Genomic DNA, 15271 nt, shown 5'->3' on the forward strand with positions numbered 1-15271 from the left:
CTCTGGCTGCCGAGCCAAAATAGATTGAACCATTGCCAATACATTTTCTTCACTGATTTTTTTTATGCCAGTCAAAAGACAAATTCCGTTTGTTTAAAACTTTTAATGGTAGTGATCTTGCTTTGGAAGATCTGCAAAGTGTTCGAAAAAATGAGCCGTGCGGCGTCATAAAAGGGATAGATGAGAGTAGAAGTGGGAAAGGAAACCCCTTAAAAAGACGTCACACAGAAACTTTGTAGAGCTTCTATACTTTGCCTTCTTAATAGGTAGAAAAAAGTTTTTTCTTTTGGTAAAATTTACCTTTCAGGGATGCTAATACTTTATAAGTCTGCTTTTTATCATCTAAATGTAAACCTTTTGTTTTTTCAGTACATCTATCTGTGTTCATCATTTTTAGAAATGTATTTTGTCTATCGTTGATGTTATCTGTCATAACCAATCAAATTACATCTTTAAACTATTTTGGGAGCGAAGCTACTTTAAAGCATATTTTGGTCGTAAGTCTTGAAGGTAATTGATTGGAATGTAATAAACTGTTCTTTTTTCTCAACATTTTGATTGCGGTCAAAACTTGTGATAGTTTGTTGCAGAGATCTAAAGGGATAAAACACTGGCCGATAGATATATCATTTTACAACATAAAATTACCCCTTCTTTAGATTGCAATTAGTGTTTTAAACGTTTGGACACGCAACTTGATAAACCAACCAATCAAAATCTATTAAAAGTCCCCAATTTTTTTTAGCCAACTAATAAGAAAACGTTATTTTGAAACTTTGGGGACTAGTGTAATAAACAGCCCATTGTCCCCTCTCCATAGTTTGTTGACTATAGATGTAATATTAATACATCAATATCAGAAATCACGGATAAGATATTATCGACAGTCCGATTATGATATATTGATCCGTGCTTCTATAATACATAAACATCATTGTTTTTTATTTACATCAATCTAAATTTAGTTGTCGGATCAAAACTTAACTTTTAAAGGTTGTTTAATACCTATGCATAAAATTGTTATGATTCTTAAATGTAAAATTTTTAAAGCAAATTAAGGCATAAAATAAACTCTGACTGGAAGTAAATGTTATGAAAAGTAAATACAGTAAATTCAAACCTTAAAAAATAAGTCATATACCCTAAAGTAAGATATCAATAAAATAACAGGATCTGTGTGTGTCTATTTGTCCCAAAGAATCTCGACAACCGCTGAACCGGTATGGTTTTCTTTTACTATGTCGGTTCTCATAGGTCCTCGGAAGGTTTATAACTATTTTAGGGTAGGTTATATGTTGATTTAAATTTTGAATTCTGTAATAATATTAATTTAATATAAGAAGCACTAAACGTTTTTATTAAAGCTTATATAAATATATGTTTCTAAGTGAAAACCTAGGTCTAAATTTTTTTTTCCACTTTAAAATAATTTTGCATGTCTAAATTCTAAACTTAAAAGTGTTCATACAATGATAATATTCAGCACAAAATAGTATAAATATCAAGTTTACATACAATTTAAAGGTTTTTCGACTACATAGAATTTAAATCAATAATGATATCCTTATATGAAAGTAACAGGATCTGTGTCTGTTTGTGTGTGTGTGTGTGTTTGTACCGAAGGATATCGCTAACCACTGAACCGATATAAATCTCCTTTACAAGGTAGCAAGTCCTGGGAATGTTAATAATTTTTTTGGACACCAACAACATTCCAATAAAAAAAGCCCCTAGAAAAATGGGGGGCAGGGGCGATAATCATAAATATGGTTGTACTACAACAGCAAATTTGTTCCAATAACAATTTAGCTAAAAAATTATTTAGCCTTTTAAGACGTATTGCGAAAACACGCCTCCTAAAATAACCCAGCCGCGGCCAATCAATTGAACTAGCGCGTCTATTTTTAGAAAAGTTTTGCATGTCATTTTTCAAGCTTCACTTCTTACTGCATGGAGACGGCAAGGGGTGAGGAAACACGATAGGGTACTTTAAAATGGACAACTAAAAAGGGGTGATTGCTCTTGAGTTGCTAAATATAACTAAAAATCTACTTTTCAGACTTAGCCAAAGCTTTAAAATATTTGGGTAATATTGAAAATATTTTGAAGTTTAATATAACAATTTTCAAAACATAAAATAAATTTAAAGTTCATAAAAAAAAGTTTTACACATTTTAAGCTTGTTGGAAAAGTTCGAATTTTTAAATAAATAAATAAAAATACCAAAATAAAGGTTCTTAGACTTACAATATGTTTTAGAACAGCTAGAAAAATTAATCGGTACAAATACTTAAAACTCTATTTATAGCATAAATTGAAATAAATTGCACAATTTCAATTTTTTATCTTACTTTTCAATTTAACCTACATATAAGTTAAATTTGTAAAAAGCCGGACATCTAATTAATTGTTTCCTCTTTTAAAACTATTAAGTTAAGAAGCTCGCACTTTTTGAGCATTTTTCTTTTTCTCAACAATGTTCTAGCTATCATGTTTCAAAGACTCCTGGATAATGGCATAAAACCTGATCATTATACAAAATGTAAAGATAAGGAGGAATGCCTTGGCTTATAAGCATGCACAACGCATTAACTTGTATAGTTAATATTTCGAGACAAATATGGCTTTGTCATTATGAGATCCTTATGGTCGAAAACAAAGTTATCTAAAAAATATTAAAAGATTTTTTAGTAATGCATTCGCGGATTTTTCCCACTTGAAGTTAATGAAAAAGTTTGTGTCTAGTCCATGGCTATAGATTAGCCTATTTTCCGTGCTTTGTAACTGAACACTAAAATATGTATCGAATATTTCAGTCTATTTACATTATCTTACACTCATTTGAAAACTTTCAAATGTATTTTTGCTTAGTTTGGGATAGTTAGTTGTTTATCAATTATTTAGTCCAAATTAACAATCAATTTAGTGCTAAAATTAGAAACTTAAAATTTCCTATCAAAGATCATTTTTTTCACGCGCAAGTATGTTCTACATAGCTGAACAACCCTCGTTTTGGCTGTCATTGTGATTGTAATGGACGACTGGTTAGACCGTTCTTACCTACATAAAAGCTTTGCTTTTGAAAATAATTAGAAAAATAATAAAAATTCGAAATATAAAAATATTCGTTTAATATTCGTCTTCTAATTTTTACGCATTTAATAAAAAGTATTTATTATTTGGACGGATTGACGTAGTGATGGACGTTAGGACATACCTTATTCATAGATTAGCTGCGCTATTTAAAAAAATGAAAAATGAAATAAATCAAAAGTAGTTTATTAACCTAAAAATAGCCAGATGAAATGTGCTTAAATCAGTGTGTTTTAAAAAAGGATTTAAAGCAACAGACAAATTTGCAGGCTTGAATGCTCATTTAATACGAATCAAGGATAAATGGACAGGTATATGAATACAATACTCTCCTCCCACCTCAATCAACAAGTTTTAAACACGGATTTTTAAGTTGTTGCTTTATTTTTATTATTATTTATTTTGAGTTCTAGTTTAAATTTCTTCCATTTATCTATTTCTTTGTCCCTGATATTTGAACAAATTGTACAAAATAGAAATAAACACAATGCAAATGAGAATATGTGTTTTTCAAAGAAACGTGGACTTTAATAGCAAACAAACTTACACATACACATACACAGGAATGAAGGGGGTGGATTTTGAGCTGTAAATTACACTTGTGCCCAAAGTTTTATTACTAAGTGATCTTAATTGTTGACTCTAAGGCTTTTTGATGAATTTTGATTGTTTGGTTCCAATCTAGAAATGTCTAAACTTTTCAACCATTAATTTTAATTACAGAAGTTGTAATTATGCCATTCATTGTCTTTTCTCTCAAGACCCTGAATATTTGTTCCAATCTAATAGTGTTTAAACTTTTCAACCATTAATTTAGATTTACAGAACTTGTAATTTTATTCATCATCATTGGGGATGGTTATGAATTTATCGTTCCTTGTTTAATATACACATTGAATATGTTATCAGGTAAACAAGGTTATAGCTTAACAAAAGAATAGTTGGTGAACAATGTACCAAAAAACGACGGTTATAACTTCACAATAGAAAAGTTGGTGAAGAAAGGGACAAAACAAATAATAGATTGGTTGTTTATTGCAATCTTCCTACGAAATGTTAGCTGTTCGTATTATATAGATGCCGAAAAGATTACATTCCTACGGAGGGGGAAGAGTCGACCTCATCCCATATTAAATTTGAGTTTCAAAAGAATAAAAATAATATTTTTGGTGGGAGGGGGTGAAGACACCCTCCCCAAAAATAGTTAAAAACCTTCCCAGGACCTATAAGAAGCTTCACTGTAAAGGAGAACAATATCAGTTAGCGATATACTACGGGACAGACAAAAAACGCTTACTACTTTATGTAATAGGATACAAAGTGAGTTGCAGAGTGGCTTAGATATAAGAAATTAGAAATGTTAATCTGCTTATTCCTGTTAGTCAACCAGGAACGTCAAATTGGTGGGGGGGGGGGGGGAGTAAAGGGGTGATTACCCCCCCCCCCAACGAATTTAGGGGTGCCGTAAGGCCTCAACAATCCTTGTTGTAATAGAAAGATAAAATAGATACTGATAATTTTAAACACTTAGACTTTATCAAAGCGTTTGATAGTCTTTACAATTAAAAGTTAAAGAAATACTTGTGTAGAAAACAGGGATTTAAATGAATTAGACAACATACGATAATTTGATGTAAAACACAAACTTATTCTATATGTAGATTACAATTAGTGGTTGAAAAATTTGGACACTCAACTAAATGAACTATCCAATAAAAATGCAATTCTGTTCACAGCGGTAGTAGCAACCTTTAAACGACATATTCTGGCCAAGACTAGAACTCGACACCTCTACTTTGGCAGTCAAAAATGCTATCATTTACGTTAATGCCGCTCCGCTAACATTTATGGATGTCGTCATCCTTTTTATATTACTAATATATTATGCTTTTTAGATTTTAATACGTGTAAATTAAATAAATAAATTTTGCAGTGTTGACTTTAACATATTTGAATTATACAGCCCTTCAAATAAAAATAAAATTAGTGAGAGGACAAAATAAAAAGATATGACGTTCATTGCAATAAAATCATTTTATTGTACAAAAATAAAACTTTCTATCGTAGAAAATTTATATACATTATAAAGATAGGAAGAGGTATTATAATAAATAATATAAAAGGTCAGCCCTCATTTTTGATTTACCAAAAAGTGAAAAAAAAGGGTAAAATTGTTCTTCATCAGCAATGCAAAAAATAAATTGAAAAGTATTTCGTTCACAATCAAGTTTAAAAGCATTTAAATTTTAAGTTTAATTTTTTTTAAAGTTGGCATTAAGGATTTTTTGGCATTGTAGTGCACCTATATAGTTAATATGTCATTTCAAATGCATAGGTAAACACAAATTTTAAGGACATTTCATCTGAAGAAAAACTATTTTGTTTTTTACTGAATATTTTACAACTCTATATTGAGAGATTGTATGCTTGTAATGTTTTTGGGAGTGTTCACCTCCCCCCCCCCTAACTTTATAACCTATTTTGTAAAGTAGTTAGGTTTTTATCTAAAGCTTTATATTCAATTACTACTAAACTAATTGAGTATTCCTATTTTAGTGAGTTCTAAATAAATAGATCCATGGATGGTTTATGGATTTTTAAATCAAAGATTTAGGCCTCGATTTTTAGGCTATTTTTCTGCTCTTTCATTATCCCTAAGAATCCAGAGCTCATAGATCTATTTCTAAACTTTGTAAAAATTTTAAGCCAACGAATTGGAGATCGTGTATATAAAACTTTGGTTACTAGTAAAAACATTAGTTGGAGCATTTTATGACCTACAGCTCTCTGAGAAATATAGATAAAAGAAGAAAAAAGATAATTTATCAGTAAGAATTAGTTTGGTCATTTTATACTTTTCGTATAACAAGTTTCTTTTGTTTTAAAACATTTTAAATTATATTTTTTAACTATTTATATCTTTAGGCAGTTTGTGATTTTGTACTGCTCTAAAACTGCTGTATGTCCGCCTGTCTATCATGACAGTTTAGTACCTTACTTTCTTTTTTATTTCAAAATTTAATTGCTTTGAAGTGTTATGTCCTTGAATTAACTAATTTATAAGAAGCTTTTTATAATGCCTATAAAAAATGACGTCATACAATACAAATAATCAATTTATTTGTCCATTATCTTATCCCTTAATATTCTTGATTATCTGACTCTCTAACTTTTTTATAAATCTATTTATGCAGAAATAAGAAAAATTTGCATTGACGTTTGTTTATTATTTCAATAGAGTAATTTTAGAGCTCAATTGTCCCTTTTCAAAACAAAAGATTAAAATCAGATTTTCATTTATAAAAGAAGGGAACATAAAAAAATATTTAATAGGCTTTTAGTCATCTTTATAATTACATTTAGCAATCTTGACATATGCATGCCTTTATTCAACAAGAAGTTTTCAAATAATTTGTGGGCTGATTTTCTATAATTAACTCTAGCGGCTAGACACTGAGCTGTATGAAAGACCCATATTACACGGAATATTGCACAAAAATTCGCTAAAGAAAACATAGCTTTCATAATTATATGCCTAAATAAGTTTACATTCTATAAGTGCAGCTCCTCTGTAACTAAAGCTTTCCACAATTAAAAACAAATAAATTGATTAATTAACATGTAAACCAGAGATCTGCAGGGATAAGGCAATGGCCGATAAATTGATTTTCATCCCTAATGACGATACACAAAACTACTCCTTCTGTTAATTTAACTAGTTGTTAAAGCGGTTGAACACTTAACTTAATGACCCAACAAATAAAATTTAATTAAAAGTCCCAAAAGTTTTTAAACTAACAAACAAGAACACGTTATTATTAAACTTTGGGGACTAGTGTTATAAACAGCCCATTGTCCCCTCCCTCCTTGCATTTAAACAACAGAGTTTACTGTTATTTTTCATAAAAATATTGTTTAAAATCAATTCGCAACTCATAGACATATTTTTTTGTTTTTAATACTACTATCGGCTACGCCCTTAGCATTTAGAGGCTTAATATAAAGTAAAATAGCCTAAAACTATCCCGGGATCTATGTGATTCTTCTCTAAAAAGAATAACTGAGTTCAGTAATTATTGTGATCATAAGATACATACACAAAATAACCTTACTACTATATATATTAGAATGGAATAACCCCCACTACCTACTTTTTGTAATTAAAAAGAATTACTATGACCTATGTAAAACTTCTCTGAAAATTGTAAAACGATCAGTCCAGCCGTTTACAAGATCTTGGCAGACAGACAAACATCCAGTTACTTATATAGTATCCTAACAGCATCTAAAAATAGTTTTGGATAAAAATATTGATAAAATATTTTAAATCCCAACTCATTTAATCTGCAATTTGTCCGTCTGATATTTTTTAAGCGAAGCTTTTCTACAAATATGTAGAATATTTATGTAAGTTGGTCATAAATTAAAAATATGGGATCATGGAAAGAAAACAAAGTCATTCCTTAATTAGGACAGAAGTCACCTTCCTAGGAAGGACATAAGTAGCATCCCTTATGTGAGAATTTGTTAGATGAAGGGCATAACTTGTCTCCCTTAACAAAGATTTTGCAAGATGAAGGACATAAGTAGCCTCCCTTCACCACACAAAACCTAGCTTTTTGGTCCTTCACATAGCAAAATCTTGCATAAAATAGTTTATCTGGCCTTCACATAGCAAATTCTTGCAAAACATAGCATTTATGTCCTTCACATAGCAAATTCTTGCAAAACATAGCAAATTCTTGCAAATCATAGCAAATTCTTGCAAAACATAGCATTTATGTCCTTCACATAGCAAATTCTTGCAAAACATAGGTAATTCTTGCAAAACATAGCATTTATGTCCTTCACATAGCAAATTCTTGCAAAACATAGCAAATTCTTGCAAAACATAGCATTTATGTCCTTCACATAGCAAATTCTTGCAAAACATAGCAAATTCTTGCAAAACATAGCAAATTCTTGCAAAACATAGCAAATTCTTGCAAAACATAGCAAATTCTTGCAAAACATAGCAAATTCTTGCAAAACATAGCATTTATGTCCTTCACATAGCAAATTCTTGCAAAACATAGCAAATTCTTGCAAAACATAGCATTTATGTCCTTCACATAGGAAATTCTTGCAAAACATAGCAAATTCTTGGAAAACTTAGCATTTATGTCCTTAACATAGCATTTTGGTCCTTCACATAGCAAAATCTCACAAAACATAGGTTTTTCTGACCTTTTTCTACCAGGAGATCAGAACTAAATCAGAACACACATAACAAGAGTTTTACATAATTTAACTCTGCATAAATTATGATAATTCATTATTATTACCCCTCCCCCCCCCCCTATTTAAAATTTACCCCTGCATAAATTATGATAATTCTTTATTATTACCCCTCCCCCCCCCCCTATTTAAAATTTACCCCTGCATAAATTATGATAATTTATGCTGAGTTAAATGTACTGTTTGAACTTCTATCTAACAGGATATGAGAACTGGGAGGTTGTGACACAAAAGAGGCCAGCTATGGTGCCATGTAGGAAAAGTGGCATTGCATTCTAGGGCCTAAAAGGCGTCATAGCTGGCCCCTTTTCAGTCCATCATATGACATGGGAAGGAGGTTGAGGAGCATTTTATGCAGTCTAAATTCCCAAGAATGCAATGCCACTTTTCCTACATGGCACCACCTCCCATGTCATATGATGGACACAAAAGAGGCCAGCTATGACGCCTTTTAGGAAAAGTGGCATAGCATAGTGGAATTTAGGCTGCATAAAATGCTCCTCAACCTCCTTCCCATGTCATATGATGGACTGGAAAGGGGCCAATTGAATAATTATTAATCTGAATGTACTATGTAAACACTCTTGTTATGTGTGTTCTGATTAAGTTCTCATATCCTGTTAGATAGAAGTTCAAACAGTACATTTAACTCAGCATAAATTATCATAATTTATGCAGGGGTAAATTTTAAATAGGGGGGGGGGAGGGGTAATAATAAAGAATTATCATAATTTATGCAGGGGTAAATTTTAAATAGGGGGGGGGGGAGGGGTAATAATAATGAATTATCATAATTTATGCAGAGTTAAATTATGTAAAACTCTTGTTATGTGTGTTCTGATTTAGTTCTGATCTCCTGGTAGAAAAAAGGTCAGAAAAACCTATGTTTTGTGAGATTTTGCTATGTGAAGGACCAAAATGCTATGTTAAGGACATAAATGCTAAGTTTTCCAAGAATTTGCTATGTTTTGCAAGAATTTGCTATGTGAAGGACATAAATGCTATGTTTTGCAAGAATTTGCTATGTTTTGCAAGAATTTGCTATGTTTTGCAAGAATTTGCTATGTTTTGCAAGAATTTGCTATGTGAAGGACATAAATGCTATGTTTTGCAAGAATTTGCTATGTTTTGCAAGAATTTGCTATGTGAAGGACATAAATGCTATGTTTTGCAAGAATTTGCTATGTGAAGGACATAAATGCTATGTTTTGCAAGAATTTGCTATGTTTTGCAAGAATTTGCTATGTGAAGGACATAAATGCTATGTTTTGCAAGAATTTGCTATGTGAATGACAGAAATGCTATGTTTTGTGAGGTTTTGCTATGTAAAGGACAGAAAAGCTAAGTTTTGCAACTTGAAGGACATAAGCAGCCTTCCTAATGTAAGAATTTGTCAGACAAAGGACATAAGTCACCTCCCTTAAGTTAGATTTTGTTAGATGAAGGACATAAGTAGCCTTCCTTAGACCAATTTTCAGTGACTTCTGTCCTAATTAGGAATGACTTTGTTTTCTTTCCATGATCCAAAATATGCGATGTAGCTTTGAAATATTTAAATCAAATAGGAAGGAAGTGTAATTTCCAATTACCTCCTAAAAAATTTACATTGAAGGGGATGGGTAATTACAACCTCGAATTTTTTTTGTGGAGTTAAAAGTTTTTTACACCCCTAACTTAATGATAAAACTTTTTAGGGGAGGGGGGAGGAATTTAATAACTGAATAAAAAAGATATTTCAGAGGGTATTAACCCCTTTACCCTCCCCCTGTGACGTCCTTTAAGACGATATAACCATATGTTGCATATTAATTTAAAACTTAGATTTGGCTGCCCTAATTTTTGATATAATTATTCTTGTTTTTGTACGAGTGTTGAGTGAAAATAAATTGACAGAAATGTTAAATTGACATTAACAAAAGTCATTCCACGTGCATATTTCAAAGAATATTACACTTGCGATAAACTATTTTGCCACCAATCTTTTCAAAAGTAAAAAATAATCATTGCCATTTTGCATATGAAAAAGGAAGTATCATTTTTAATTTTCAAATGTAGGTTTTTTTTCTTCAAGTTAAGAATAAATTAGAACAATACACGGCACTAGTGTTGAAAAGAGACGATCTACAAAAAAAACACAGTTCAAAGTAGGAATATATTTCGAGTTACATCTAATCCTTGTCAACCTTCTATAGTCCTTTCTCTACAAAAGCTTGTTAAGAATAAAATCTCTAAATTCAATAATAAGATCTCTTGAGCAATTCAACGCTTTAAAAAGGGACAAGGTCTAAAAGCTAAGTAAGAGTATGAAAATGAATTAAAAATATTGTAAGTAAAACTATTAACAATAAATTTACATTCTTTGTACACGGCCCAATGGACAGACAGACGGACGTACTATCGGTGGATAAACGGATGTATCCTTAATAGACAAACAGCCAATCTCTATTTCTATCTGCGCTACGTATGTATAAATATATACCATACACATGTATGTATGAGTCAATTGCAAATTTTTCAGACAACATTTCTTCCTTATTTTGCAGACATATGTAGATACGTGTACATATTACCGGATTTACAGTCCCACTTCCCTTTCATCACCCTTGCTAAATTTTGCACATCTTCCCTTAAATTTTTGCAAAATCTTTCTCCCATCCCCTTTCTTAGTCCCCCTTTAACCCCCAATGTATAAGTTGACCTTCACACTTTTAGATGTTAGCCTGACCCAGATGTAGCTGAATGCGGATGGGGTAGGGGGGTTGCAATCTCTGTTGGGGGTATAAATAAATGATAAATTTAGGGGGACAAAAGTGTGCGTGTCTGTGTGTGAGTATGTATGTGCGTGTGTGTGTGTGGGCTTGCTAGGATGTTGTTAGAGTCATGTGCATTAATATGGAACAATACACCAAAAATTATTTCAACTTTTTATGCTAAACTTTCCTTTTGCACATGTATAGTATGCATATAATTTGAATATTTTAAGAATTATATTGGTTGTCTTGTCTGAGATAGAGGGGACGGTGAGCTGTTTATACACTAGCTTATACTATACAAAGTTTAATGATATCGCTTTCTTATGTGTTGACTTTAGCTTTATTTTGATTAGTTGGACTATTAAGTTGGTTGTCCAATCTTTTCAACCACTAATTGTTATTTACAGAAGGGATAATTTTGTGTATAATCATTGGAGATGTACATCAACTAAACGGCCACTGTCTTGTCCCTTTAGATCTCTGGTTGTTTGACTATTATGACAATCTATTTTTAAACCTAATAAGTCTAATAATCATTTTTTTGTTTCAGGTTTTTCACTGGAAGAAGGTCAGGGTTGAATCAGATACAGAAAATCTTCTAATTATCCAGACCTAAACGTTATATTTTAATCTAATTTCTGTTGAACAATTACACACAATTTTAAGCTATTAGACAATTATGAAGATAAAATAGTGAATTTTTTGTTGTTGGAATTGTTATAGTGATTCTGTTATAGAAACTAAATCATAAAAATATAAAATTGGATTGGAGAAATATAGTGTAGTCAAGAGAGTGGAAGTTTTCAGCCGGTAAGTAAAATTTTACATATTTTTTTGGTAAATTAATTCAGAACAGTATTTTTATTAAATTGCAACTCGGCCCCTTGTTGTAAACAAACCCTTCTTTTTCTAAAACGTTTAGCATACTATAAGTTTGAAATTTATTTTTTGTAGTTGGTTATATGTCCTTGAAGTGGTTTGGATTTATTTTAGTACTTTATGAATTACAAATACTTTGTTGAGTTCAAACTGTCTAAAATTAACAGTTTTTTTTAACATGAATAATGTAATGCAATGGATTGGAGATTATGATTGAGGAAATTTTGTCATTTATTGGTCAGTTGGTACCCCCAGTAGGAGGAGAGGGGATTGAGTAAAGAGGATAGATTGAGAGAATCATTAAATTAGCCAGCTGGAAGTACTATTTTATTTGAGTAGGCATCTCACGAAGCTCTCAAATCTGACTTTAGGACAAACAAACATAACCACTTGTATATAAATTTGTTGCAGAATTACATAAATAGGTATACTATTTCAGGACATACTAACTTTTTAGGACCATGTATTGATATGCTTTGCTAAAATATTGTACCTCGTTGTCTTGAGAATCATTGTTATAATAGCCAGATGAATATGATAGTTATATCACACGCACAAAAATATATTGCAAAAAAAAACAGACGGACGGTCAGGCCATAATTATAGAAAAGCTTCGATTTTAAAAGTACAATACAAGTTTTTTGATTATTAGGTGTTAAATGAAACATTTTGTCTATTTACTGAGAAAATACCATAGAATATTTTGACTGAAAATTGAAAATACCATAGAATATTTTAACTGAAAATTGAACCCTAATTAAAACTTTAGAAAAGTCTAAAGAAAAACAATATTGCCAACTATTTTTTGGAAAAAAATTTTATGGACAAAATTCTATGGATTTTTAAAAGTTAGTAAACAATATTTTCTGTAGTCATAAACGAACATACTACTGTTTTGTAAAATTACTGTTTCTTTTGATTATGTACCTTTGTATTTGTGTACCGAAGGATACCTGTAACCGCTGAACCGAAATGGTTTTCCTTTATAGATTATCTTCTCATAGGTATTGGGTTTATAATTAGTTTGGGGGTGGGTACCACCACCATCCCAAGCGAAATTGCTCCAAGAAAAAATACCCCCCTTAAAAAGTTATAAAAAAACTGTCTTTCAAAAACTAAAAATGAAAGAGTGGGGTCGACTTCCTCCCACCACCTAAAGTACTTTAGAGGCCTCTAGGGGCGCAGCCGCTGGTTTTATATGTATAAATTAACTACCTGACTTGCTTTCACTAGTTTTCCGTGCACAACTATCAAGAATTGATGTTTATAAGGTTGTTCATGTTTATAAATATTTGTTAAGAAAACAATTCTAGATAAACAAACAACAGTTTTAGGGAAAATAGACGGAAATGTATTTTATGTACATTAGCATTTATTTTAGAATTAATTACTGGTTACTTTTGTAACAGTTACTCTACCAGTTATTTAGCTTGTTGTAAGCTTTCACATGGAGCACATCCGCTCATGTTCGGGGAGGTGAATCTCGGTTTGATACAGATAAATAGTTAGATTAGGGGGAAAGCCTTGGACCATAAACAGGCGCAACTCTTTACCATGCACAGTTAGGACTTCTCAGACAAAGGTCGTGCAATTAAAAGGTTGATTGTCTGTTAGATGTTACTGAACCTAATATCTTTGGGTGTTAAAGTATCGCAAAGTACAAAATATCTGTTATGCAAAAGTTTATTGAATACAACAAAATGAAAATGATTATCAATTATAAAATTGCAATGTCTGTGTATTTCTTTTTTGAATGTTGAAACGAGATCATGACTATTTATTTCACTTTTTCACCTCTCGCTCATTTTATTCCTCTTCGATTTCAAGAGACAATCCAATATTTAGATTTCTAGTCATAATCTCTTACAAGAAATATATAGTGAATATAACTTTTGTGGAAATATACAAAGCAAGATATAAAGCTTACTTACTTTTATAGGGAACTAAGCTCAAACTTGTCAATTATGACCATTTTATTTTACTTAATAGTCGACATAACAATTAAAGTTGTATCCCAACAGTAAACGTATTACATCTAGGTTGTGAAGTGGTATGCACAATAAGATCTCACAAACCACTCAACAGATCTGTTTACAATTTATAATTTGAATTTTCTTGGGAGTGGGGGGTCGTAAAAAAAACTTATAGATATTGCTCATTTAAAACGATATATTTTTTTATATATAGATTACAAGCAGATAAGCCCCTTGAAGAATCTAGAAGCACTTAAGTTAGGGGAAGAAGTTGAGCAATAATTGAGCACCCTCCCCCCCATTTTCATTTCAAGATCTAAAAGAAACAAAACAATGGGAAGGGGGTCATTTTTTAATGGGGAGGTGGAGATAACCTCCCCAAAAATAAAAATGAAAAACCTTTTCTGTACCTCTAAGAAGTTTCACGGAAAAGGAGGACCATATCGACTTCAGCGGTCAATGAGATCCTTTGCTAAAAAGAAAGAAAAAAACCTGCTACTCTATATATTAGAATGGAATATGGGATAAAAATTTTGAAAAATAAAAGCATAACTGTCCTTTGAAATTGAGGAGGATAAAGATTCTCACTGCCACCGTATCACTTTGCAACAAAATAAGTAGAGTAGGATAAAAGTTAAATTCGTAGACAAAATAAATCTAGATAAGAAGGCAGTGTACGATTTACAGTAAAAGGATAACTTATTCCTTATTTTTTCATTTAAAAAGAAATAAAGAATAATTGCAACGCTTTCAAAATGGATTATCATATCAGTGATTTATTGATAGCACCTTCCAAAAATTGAATTTATTTTACTTGCTATAAAAAGTCTTAACATATATTTTTGTTGTGCTACATATTGTATCTTCATGACCGGATTTGACAATTGGGGAGTAGACATTGAACTGTAAATTACGCCAGTGCCCAAAGTTTTATAACCATAATATCTCTTTTGTTTGTTTAAAAATTGGTTATTTTCAAATTAGCAGTGTTCAACCAATAATTTTCATTTATAGAATTTTTTTGTTTTCATCATTTATTTTCTTTTATCCCTATAAAAAAGTAAAATGGTGTCTGTTTGTTTGCAACGAAGGATCTCGCCAACCGCTGAAACAAAATGATATTTCTCTACAGTAAAGTTTCTCATTATAGTTAATGGGAAGGCTTTTACCTATTTTATAGTTGGTACCTCCACCATCACAAGATGATAAATCGCTCTTAGATACATCCCTCCCTCCCTTTAATAAATATTTTTTTTTCATTAAAACTATACTAGAAATTAAAATTAAAAGGTCGCC

At 31.2% G+C, this 15271-nt stretch overlaps 1 protein-coding gene across 1 annotated transcript in view; it reads left to right on the forward strand.

The window, feature by feature from the left end:
- LOC145328698 (uncharacterized) overlaps window positions 1-15271 on the forward strand; it is a 118048-nt gene that overhangs the window by 12441 nt on the left and 90336 nt on the right. The window contains exon 2 of the mRNA XM_080172497.1: window positions 11674-11933. The gene's annotated coding sequence lies outside the window, so the exon portion shown is untranslated. The remainder of the gene's footprint in view (window positions 1-11673; window positions 11934-15271) is intronic.

Source organism: Acartia tonsa, chromosome 9 (genome assembly GCF_053477335.1).
Source record: "Acartia tonsa isolate MP-2025a chromosome 9, ASM5347733v1, whole genome shotgun sequence".
Lineage (NCBI taxonomy): Eukaryota > Metazoa > Arthropoda > Copepoda > Calanoida > Acartiidae > Acartia > Acartia tonsa.